Source organism: Eubalaena glacialis, chromosome X (genome assembly GCF_028564815.1).
Source record: "Eubalaena glacialis isolate mEubGla1 chromosome X, mEubGla1.1.hap2.+ XY, whole genome shotgun sequence".
In the NCBI taxonomy this organism is placed as follows: domain Eukaryota; kingdom Metazoa; phylum Chordata; class Mammalia; order Artiodactyla; family Balaenidae; genus Eubalaena; species Eubalaena glacialis.
The window spans coordinates 56,375,347-56,384,758 of record NC_083736.1 but is presented as its reverse complement, the minus strand read 5'-3'; the positions used below and the strand labels follow the sequence as shown (position 1 = coordinate 56,384,758).

Genomic DNA, 9,412 nt, shown 5'->3' with positions numbered 1-9,412 from the left:
AAGTTGGATCAACCTGGCACACATGTTTGCAGTCTCTTCCAAATTTAAACCCGTACTTACCGTATGATCCAGCAGTCCAAATCCTGGGTATCTAACCCAGAAAATTGATTGAAAAGCTATGTTCACTAAAAAACCTGTATGCAAATGTTTATGGCAGGTCTATGCATATTTCACAAAAGTGGAAACAACCCAGATGCCTTTCAACAGGCGAATGGATAAAACACACAATGGTACATCCATACAATTAAATTGAATGAACTGTTAATGCATATGACAACTCGGATGGATCACAAGGTACTGTATGATTTCATTTGTATATCATTCTCAAAATGACAAAATTATACTGATGGAGAATAGATCAGTGGTCGCTGGGAGTTGGGGCCAAGGTAGTTGTGTGATGGAACAGTTCCATATCCTGATTGCAGTAATGGTTACACTAATCTATACATTTGTTAAAATTCATATGGCTTTATGCCAAAAACCCCACAAGTTTTACAGGGTGATAGTTTGAAAAATTTTAAATTTAAAAATCATGCACACACACACACACACACACAGAGACACAATATACCACTACACAATTATTAACAAGGCTAAAGTTAAAAATGTTGATTTTTATCAAGTACTGGTGAGGATGTGGTGGAGCTAGAACTTGAATATACTGCTGATGGAAATATAAAATGGTACAACTACACTGGAAAAATGTCTGGTAATACGTCTTAGCCCATTCAGGCTGCTATAACAAAATACCACAGTCGAGGTGGCTTATAAACAACAGAAATGTATTCCTTACAGTTCTGCAGGCTGGGAAGTCCAAGATCAAGGAGCCAGCATGGTCATGTTCTGGTGAGGGCTTTCCTCTTGGTTTGTACCAGATGCCTTCTCATTGTGTTCTCACATGGCAGAAGGGCCGAGCTGGCTCTCTGGAGCCTCTTTTACGAGGGCATAAATGTTATTCATGAGGGCTCCATTTTCGTGACCTAGTCACTTCCTATAAGCCCCATGTCCCAATACTATCACATTGGGCATTAGGATTTCAACATATAAATTTGGGGGAAACACAAACATTTACACCATAGCAGGTGGTTTCTTAAAATATTACACATACACCTACGATATGCTCCAGACATTCTAGTCCTAGAAATTTAGGACTAGAAAAGAAATAGAAGAGAAAGGAAAGCATATGTACAAACAAAGACTTGTATATGAATGCTCAGAGCAGCTTTATTTGCAATAGCCAAATAATAAAACATCGTTAGGGTCCATCAACACGTGAATAGATAAACAAACTGTGATATTTCCATATAATGGAATACTCATAGCAATAAAAAGTAATGAACTACTGATACACATTACAACATCAAATGAATCTCAATATGCTGAGTGTAAGAAGCCAGAAGAAAATGAGTATATACACTGTGATTAAATTTATGTAAAATTCCAGAGAATGCAAACTAATATATACTGACAAAGAGCAGATCAGTGATTGCCTGGGGACTGGAGGGAGTAAGGAGAAGCAGGAGGCAGGGATTAAAAAAGAGCAGGAGCAGGAAATCCATCACATCAAAATGTCGCATTAACACTTATCCGTTGGAGGGGTGTGTGTGAAAGGAAAGGGCAACGAAGTAAGATTGCACAGGGTGCCTCCAAGTTACTCACAAGATTCTAGACCTTACTGAGGGCCGTGATCATGCATTCTGCCTGATCAATGTACAAATTACAAAAAAATTTTATACTCCCTCTTGTAAGTGTGAAACATTTAAGAAAATACAGTAGAGTCATTTTATAGACCAGGGATTCATACAATTTTAGAGATGGATGGAGTACTATGATCATCGACTGTGAACCCCTCAGTTTACATGGAGATTAGTGAAGGAACTTGCCTCTGGTCAAACAACGAAAAATTTTAGGCCTCCCTACTCCCACAGGAGTGCTCTTTTCATTACTCCACCTTCCTTTTCTCATCTCTTGAGCTAGTTCTCTTTCTGTGACTTCAGTTAAACCCTCTGCCCCCTCACAAGTAAAAACATTCTTACATTCATATATAAACATATACATACACAAATACAACACAATACACGCATGCATACATACATACATATATGGTGTGCTGTTAGCGTTTAACAACCAGCTCTGTGGGAGGGTGACAAATTTGTAGCACATAGTGACCAATTTCTGTGATCTCATTTCTCCCACCACGGTTGATTTCAAGCTCCCTATATGATGTCACTGAATGCAGAGTCTTGGAAGCAGAGTGCCACTTATAGTTTTTTCGCCATACAGATACAGTAGATGAAAATAAGTGCAAGAGCACAGATTAATAGTAAAATGTAGTAAAGTAACTAGGAAAAGATGAGTTTTGAGTGTTTACTACCTTTGGTTTTAATATAATTTATTTAATTGTAAGTTTACATAATTTGATATTCACTAATGATATGCTTCCCAACGGACTCACAAAATTTCCTAAACTTTTTAATGATCGACTATTCACCAGTTGGTTTGAGGTGGCTCTAGCATACCATTGCTGCATAAATAAATGCAAACGTTGGTGTGTGCTTCAAAGGTCCCTTGGAGTTTTTCTTCCCCACTATAAAAGCAAACAGAGTAAGCCTGCATTGTTGCCCTTATGTGCAACACTTTAGAATTTGGCAAAATAGTGGGTTAACTTTATGGGCCATTCTTTGATCACCCTTACCAAATAAATGGTAGAATGAATAGCCTACAAACCCTCCATCTACTGGTGTCAACACACATGTTTTGCTTCTTTCCCAATAGGGGACATCTCCACCCAGCTACTTCTTGCCATCATAGTAAAAGACTTTGTCCAAGTTCCTCTCTCTTCTTCTCCCTGCAGGTGACCCCATGTGGCCCTGTGTGGTGTGCCATGCCTCCCACCCTCTGAGGAATTGTGAGTAATAAAATTTTCTCTCAAAGGCAGTTGACTCCATTTCTTTCATCTTACCATACCAGATTAAAACAAATCCTGGGTACAATGGCAAGACCGAAACCTGTAGGATGGGCTGTCAGGCTGGAGACCAGGGGAACGTTGATGCTGCAGAATCCCTCTTGATCAGGGGAAGGTCTGTTCAGGCCTTCAGCTGATCGGATGATACCTATATGCATTAAGAGGGGAAGTCTGCTTCACTCGAAGTCCTCTTATTTAAATGTTAAATCTCATCTAAAATACCCTCACAGAAACATCCAGGACAAAGTTTGACCACATATCTGCACACAGTGGCCCGGCCAAGTTGACACAAAAAATTAACAATCAAAAGTCCACTCCTTGTCATCTTGATACCCATATGTATCACCTTAAACTGTACTTAATCTTTAAATAAAGACAGTAACAAGGCCATACTTCTACCTATCATGATACAACTAGCCTGCGTAAAAATGAAAACGCACTAACCCTTTTGCCACAACAGGATGCAAAGTCCTTGGGTGATGTTTACTCTCTCTTGATATCCCCTAACTTAAACACTATGACACACATTTAACGATGTTTAAGTAAATAAGATATCAAGTCAATGTATCTTATGTTGCAAGATAAGGGGATGACAGAGGAAAGGAAGTGTTATTAGATAGATAGACAGATATAGATATAAGGAACATATTCATAATGAAATAAGGAAGAAATACTCATAACAGTTAAAAGTCCTCCTTTCTGCAACTGGTCACGTGGCCATAGCTGTTATTTGTAATTACCTTCTTCCACTACTCATTCCATATCCCCTTTGCCCTCAGCAAGACCCTCAGCCGGCCATGGCTTTTCATCTGGTAGGGTGCCACAGACTTTCATTCCTGAAGTGTCTGGCCCGTCTGTAGTCCTGCCTGAATTTGGTTATTGCAGTTTTCCATTGAATTTAATCTCAGGGCATGTTATTACTCAGAGATACTTTAAGGATCTCCTGTATTCTGGACATACTCTGCCATACTTCTATCGTGAAGTGGCAGTCCAATTTTCCCTCTGTAGTCGGGATCAATAACCTCAGCCAGCACAGCAACTCCCTTCTTTACCTGTTGATTCAGAGGCATGAGGAGCCCAAAGTGGCTAGGTGGTGGTGTTAATTTTCAATTCAATGGAATCATTGTTGTGTTCCTGGTGGAAGCACTCCTCCATTTGGAACTAAGACCTCTATCTAGGCTAGCAGAGCATAATATCATGGGGTCAGGAAGCCAACTTTGTGCTAGTGGGCCACTAAATGTGACAGTGAATGGGAGTCCCACTACCATTTCCACCCCTTGATTCCTGGAGCTGTGAAGCCTGGCTATGGGAGAAACAGCACCATATATTGGATGGTGGATCAGAGTATATACAGCCTCCCACAGAACCTTGCCCAAGCCCTGCAAGGAATTGCCACCTAGCTGGTGCTGTGAGTCTACAAAAGGCCTTCCCCAAGGGGACCCAGCCACCCCTACATTCAAGTGGCTCTGGTCAAGTTTATCTGGCTCAAGTAGGGGGATTGATTGAGGGGCTGTGACCTCCCCGTGGGTTTGTTTGTCTTTTTTAAGTTTTGTTCACTTGACCTAGAATTTTTCTGGTTATACAGATCAAGTAAGAATTTAATAGGTTTCCTGTGTATGACTCTTCTAGAAACATCATGATCAATTAGCAAACACCATAGGTCTCTGGACGCCAGACTATTCCAATTGTCGCTTTAACTCTGCTGTTCATTATGGTAATCATACTCACCTTTCCTTTGGAGGTTGAGTGATGCCACTTGGCTCCTGCCATCCTGGGGATACAACTACTCCCATTGCCTGTAGGCTCCCCAATTCAGCGGTGGCAGTTCCCACTGTAAGTTCTGGTCTACAGAGAAGAGTGATCATGAAGCTCTTCAAGAATGCTGGGGCTCCCCTCATGAATTTATTTCTCACATTCGTGGTAAAGAGTGTGTCCTGTGGGGCCTCCTAGGCTGGGTGAGCAGGTCTTAAATGACAAATCCACTCTAACTTTCCAATCTTCTTAAGCCTTTGAATTATTTCTTCTACAGTAAACCAAGGATAGGTCTGGCATTTGTAATTCACTTACCATGGACCACATTTTGGGCCATGTGTTAGCCAACCAACCAAACTCATAGAGCCCTTTCTAGCTCTCCTAGCTGTAACATTAAATGTGGGATCTCTGCTTAGTGGGCCTATGTCAATAAATTCACCCTGATCCAACTTTATGTTCTTTCCACCATTATCCCACATCCTTAATATCCATTTCCACACATATCCCCCTATTTGTCTGTGTAAATTAGAAAATATCTAGTACCTCTTATGGAGTATAGCACACCTTCTCATGTGTTACACATTTGCCTGCACTTTTAGGGGCCTGATGGAACTTGAGTCTTTTTTTGTTTTGTTTAGTTTGTCTTGTTTTTTATTTCTAAGCCTTGAGCGTTGGTATTCAATTTAATATTAACAACTTAATAGCTCTGATCTACAGCAGGAAGGCAAAAATCAAAGAGAAGAGAAAGGCCCATATTGCTGGAGCAGTGAATGCTGAGCAAACTCAGGGGGTCGGCATGTCATAAAAATCCCAGCTCAGGAGCCAGGGGTTGGGAGAGGGGATGACCCAGTGTAGGACCCGCCTGAGACCCAGCCAATGGGTCCCCATTTCTCTCCCAAGCCAAGGTGGGTGAGGGGTGAACAGCACACAAATGAGTATCGCATTTCCTTCGACAGGGTGCCCCATGGATGACGACAGGGCTCAGGAAAGCTGGGACTTGGGGAGGAGAGATGTGAACACTTCACATCCCCCTGTTACAGGCTGAGCTGTGTACCCCCAGAACCCACATGTTGAAGTCCTAACCCCCAGGACCTCAGAATGTGATGGTATTTGGGGACAGGGTCCTTATAGAGGTAATTAAGGTAAAATGAGGTCATTAGGGTGGACCCCAATCCAATCCACCTGGTATCCTTATAAGAAGAGATTAGGACACAGAGACACAGAGGGGAGACACATGAGGATGCAGGGAGAAGACAGCGGTCTACAAGACAAGGAGAGAGGCCTGGAAGGTACCATCCTTGCTGACAACTTGATCTCGACTTCCAGCCTCCAGAACTGTGAGAGAATAAATGTCTGTTGCCTAAGCACCACCACCACCACCACCACCCCCGATTTGTGGCACTCTGTTATGGCAGTCCAAGCACACGAAGACACCTTGCTTTCTAAAAGATTTTTTAAATGCATCCATCCCCAAACAGAGCCTCTGGGATTGGAAACTTCCCACCCGAGCTGTCTCCAGCTGCATTGTAGAGCCAGCTCAGAGCCGGCTGAGTAGACACAGTCCACTCAGCCATAGCAAGAAATAAAGAAATGCCTCAGAAATCTTTCGCCCCATGGACTGTGGCAGCTGGGTCCTCTGGGTCCCAGATGTCTGTGCAAAAGCTAAATGAAAACAACTCTGAGTGGCCGAGAAGTAGGGATGTGAGTGGACACTGTGGTCACAGCTAAAGCTTCTGGGACTTACGAGTGAAGTTTTTAAAACTGTAAAATGCTTTTTGGTAAAAAGGCCTCGCTGCCAAGGCGACCCCTGCCCAGGAGATTCCACCAGGACAAACAAGCCATCGCCAATGCTGCAAAGCTGCCAGTGCGTTTCTGATGCCCTGTGATCAGCTGGAACGACAGGCGCTCCCCTCCCAGGGGCTGAAGGTTGGGGTTCCGGCTTTTTTCTCTTCCATCTTTTGATCAACAAGGGGCTCAGCACCCCGTGGCACCCCAGGTGAAGGGAGGCTGCAAACTCGAGCACTGGTGTTTGGAACCTGCATTTCAAAGGATGCCGCCCACTGCGGAATTACAGGGAAAAGAGGTTAAGAGCATCAACCAGAAAAAGGAGAGGTGTGGGTGGGGAACAACCGCGGGCTTGGAGGGGAGGCCAGGGCACCTCCCGAAGCACCATCCCTGCCACGGTCTCTGCTGCTCCCCGCCGTCACTCCAGGTGCTTGTACTTGGTGAACAGGTTGTAAAGAACCCGCAGGGTGGATTTGAGGTCCAGGTTCACCACATCTTAGGGGCGAGCCTTGGGTTTCTTAAGGCCTCCATCTGGCATCAGTTCAAAGGCAAATGGCACGTGGTAGACCTTTTGATCGAAGCTGTCCATGGTCAGGTAGAAGTTGTGCAGGCATACAAAGTAGTCTTCCAGAAGCCCCATGAACAGAACCAGGTACATGCCATCTGCAAACTGGGTGTCTAGTTCCATCACCCCCAAATTCATCTTGTTCAGGTGCTTGTTCACAAACGTGATGAGAGACTTCTTCAGCACACTGCCACTGCACTTGTCCGGGGCGTGGCCAAAGAGCATATCCCACTCAAACCGACCCATCATCATCTCGGTGGTCGTGGTCATCTCCTCTGTGACGTGGCTGGAGTGCAGCAGGCCTTCCCACTTCCGCACGACCACCACTTGCAAGGAGAAGTGTGCGGGAAGGTAGATCGGGCCCGGAAGTGCATGGCCAGGGCCACAAGGACGTGAAGGATGGCCACCAGGTTCTTCCTGTGAATCAAGTCCACGGTCCACTGGAGCACCCGGCCGTGAGGCCACAGCAGCTCCTGCACCACCTCCAGCACCGTCTGCAGCTTCTGCTTCTGCCCTATTTCAGACTGGGTCACCTCAGCCATGTTCAGCTTGCGGTCTGCCAGTTTTTCCAGGAGGTTCTGCAGCACCTGCCCATCGTACAGGTCCTCCTCCAGCTGCTTCACGATGATCCTCTCCTCCACCAGGACATCGTTGATCCAGTCGATGAGAACCTTGACCAGCTCCTTGAATCTGGGGTCATCCCTGGAGGTGGGGTCGATCACCATGCACTCCTCGTTCTCCTCGAGCAGGGTGTCTTCTGGGTGGATCTCCACCGAGGCAGGGGACATCGGCGAGTTGATGGCATTTTTCCCTTCTTCCTCACTCACCTCCTTGGCCTTCTTCTTCCTCGCCAACGTGCCGCCCAGCTTGCTCAGGAATGACTTGTCCTTCTTTATCCTGTGGGGCCGCAGGGCGGGCAAGTGTAGTGGTGTGGAGGACATGGGACGCGCGGGGACCCCAGCAGCTGGGCACCTGTGCAGCGCCTGTGGGAGCTGCCCTGGTCACCGCTGCCCGCTCTGGAACTTGAGTCTTGCTATAGGTCTAGAAGCAGAGAGAAGTGGTGGGGTGGGTCTTGAGGCGCGTCAGCAGTGTCTTTCAAGGAAACTTCCTCAGGGGAGGCCATTACAATTTCCTCAGGTGGTGCAGGGTTAAGCTCCTCAGACGGGTTCAGACGCTGCTTCTACTGGCAATGATGATGCATGAGAATTTAGGGTCTCGATGTCCCCAGCTTCATCAGGGTCTTCCCACATGTGCCCATCCAACTTTCAAGATCCCAATCCTTCCCAACCAAAGCCTTCACTTTAATGGTAGACTTGTGACACGACTGGGGATCCAATTTGCATTGTAATTCAGCCACTCACAGGATGAGATTCTGGGTTTTGTTTTCAGCAATCTCAACCCTGTGGGCAGACATAGATGCTTTCAGGTCCTTTATACATTGTTTAAACAGGGAGTTTGAGTCTTTGAGCTCATTCTTTTCTTTTCGTACTTTGTTCAGTGCCATTGGGAGCAGCCAGCAATTCTCATTATATTCCATATTTTGACAAGAATATTTGAATGTACATAGTCACCCAGATCTTTGCCTCTTATAAGTACTTGATAAGGAGTATCCCATGATGAGATTTTGTGTACCTCTATTGCCACATTATGCCATGGACTATCAGTGTGCTCTTTACTACTAGAAATAGAGTCATTAGTGTCTTTAAATATAACCAAATTAGAGGGCCAATTCCAGTATCTTAACAACCAATTCAGAAAACTCATCCTTAAGATTCTGTTCTTTAGAACCAGTCCTGGTACCAAAATCTGCATGAGTCAGGGTTCTCCAGAGAAACAGAACTAATAGGATGTATGAGTGTGTGTGTGTGTGTGTGTGTGTGTGTGTGTGTGTATGTGTGTGTAGGGAGAGAGAGGCAGAAAGACAGAAAGACACACACACACAGATAGAGACAGACAGACAGACAGAGGTTTATTTCAAGGAATTGGCAAGTCCAAAATCTACAGGATGGACTGACAAACTAGAGATCAAAGGGAGAGCCATGATGCAGTTCAAGTCCAAAGGCTGTCAAGCTGGAGACCCAGAGAAGAGCCAATGTTGCCGTTCAAGTCCAAGGGCCATCTGCTGCAGAATTGCCTCTTGCCTGGGGGAGGTCAATCTTTTGTTCTGTTCAGGCCTTCACTTGATTGGATGAGAACCACCCACATTATAGAGGACAATTTGCTTTACTCAAAATTCACAGATTTTGAGGTTATTCTCATTCAAAAACATCCCCACAGGATCATCCATAATAATGGTTGACCACATATCTGGGCAATGTGGCCCAGCCAAACCGACACATACAATT

At 45.0% G+C, this 9,412-nt stretch overlaps 1 pseudogene; it reads right to left on the bottom strand.

Moving 5' to 3' along the window:
- Positions 1–6,920: 6,920 nt before the first annotated feature.
- On the bottom strand, positions 6,921–8,008 carry LOC133082422 (beta-parvin-like; annotated as a pseudogene).
- Positions 8,009–9,412: the final 1,404 nt, after the last annotated feature.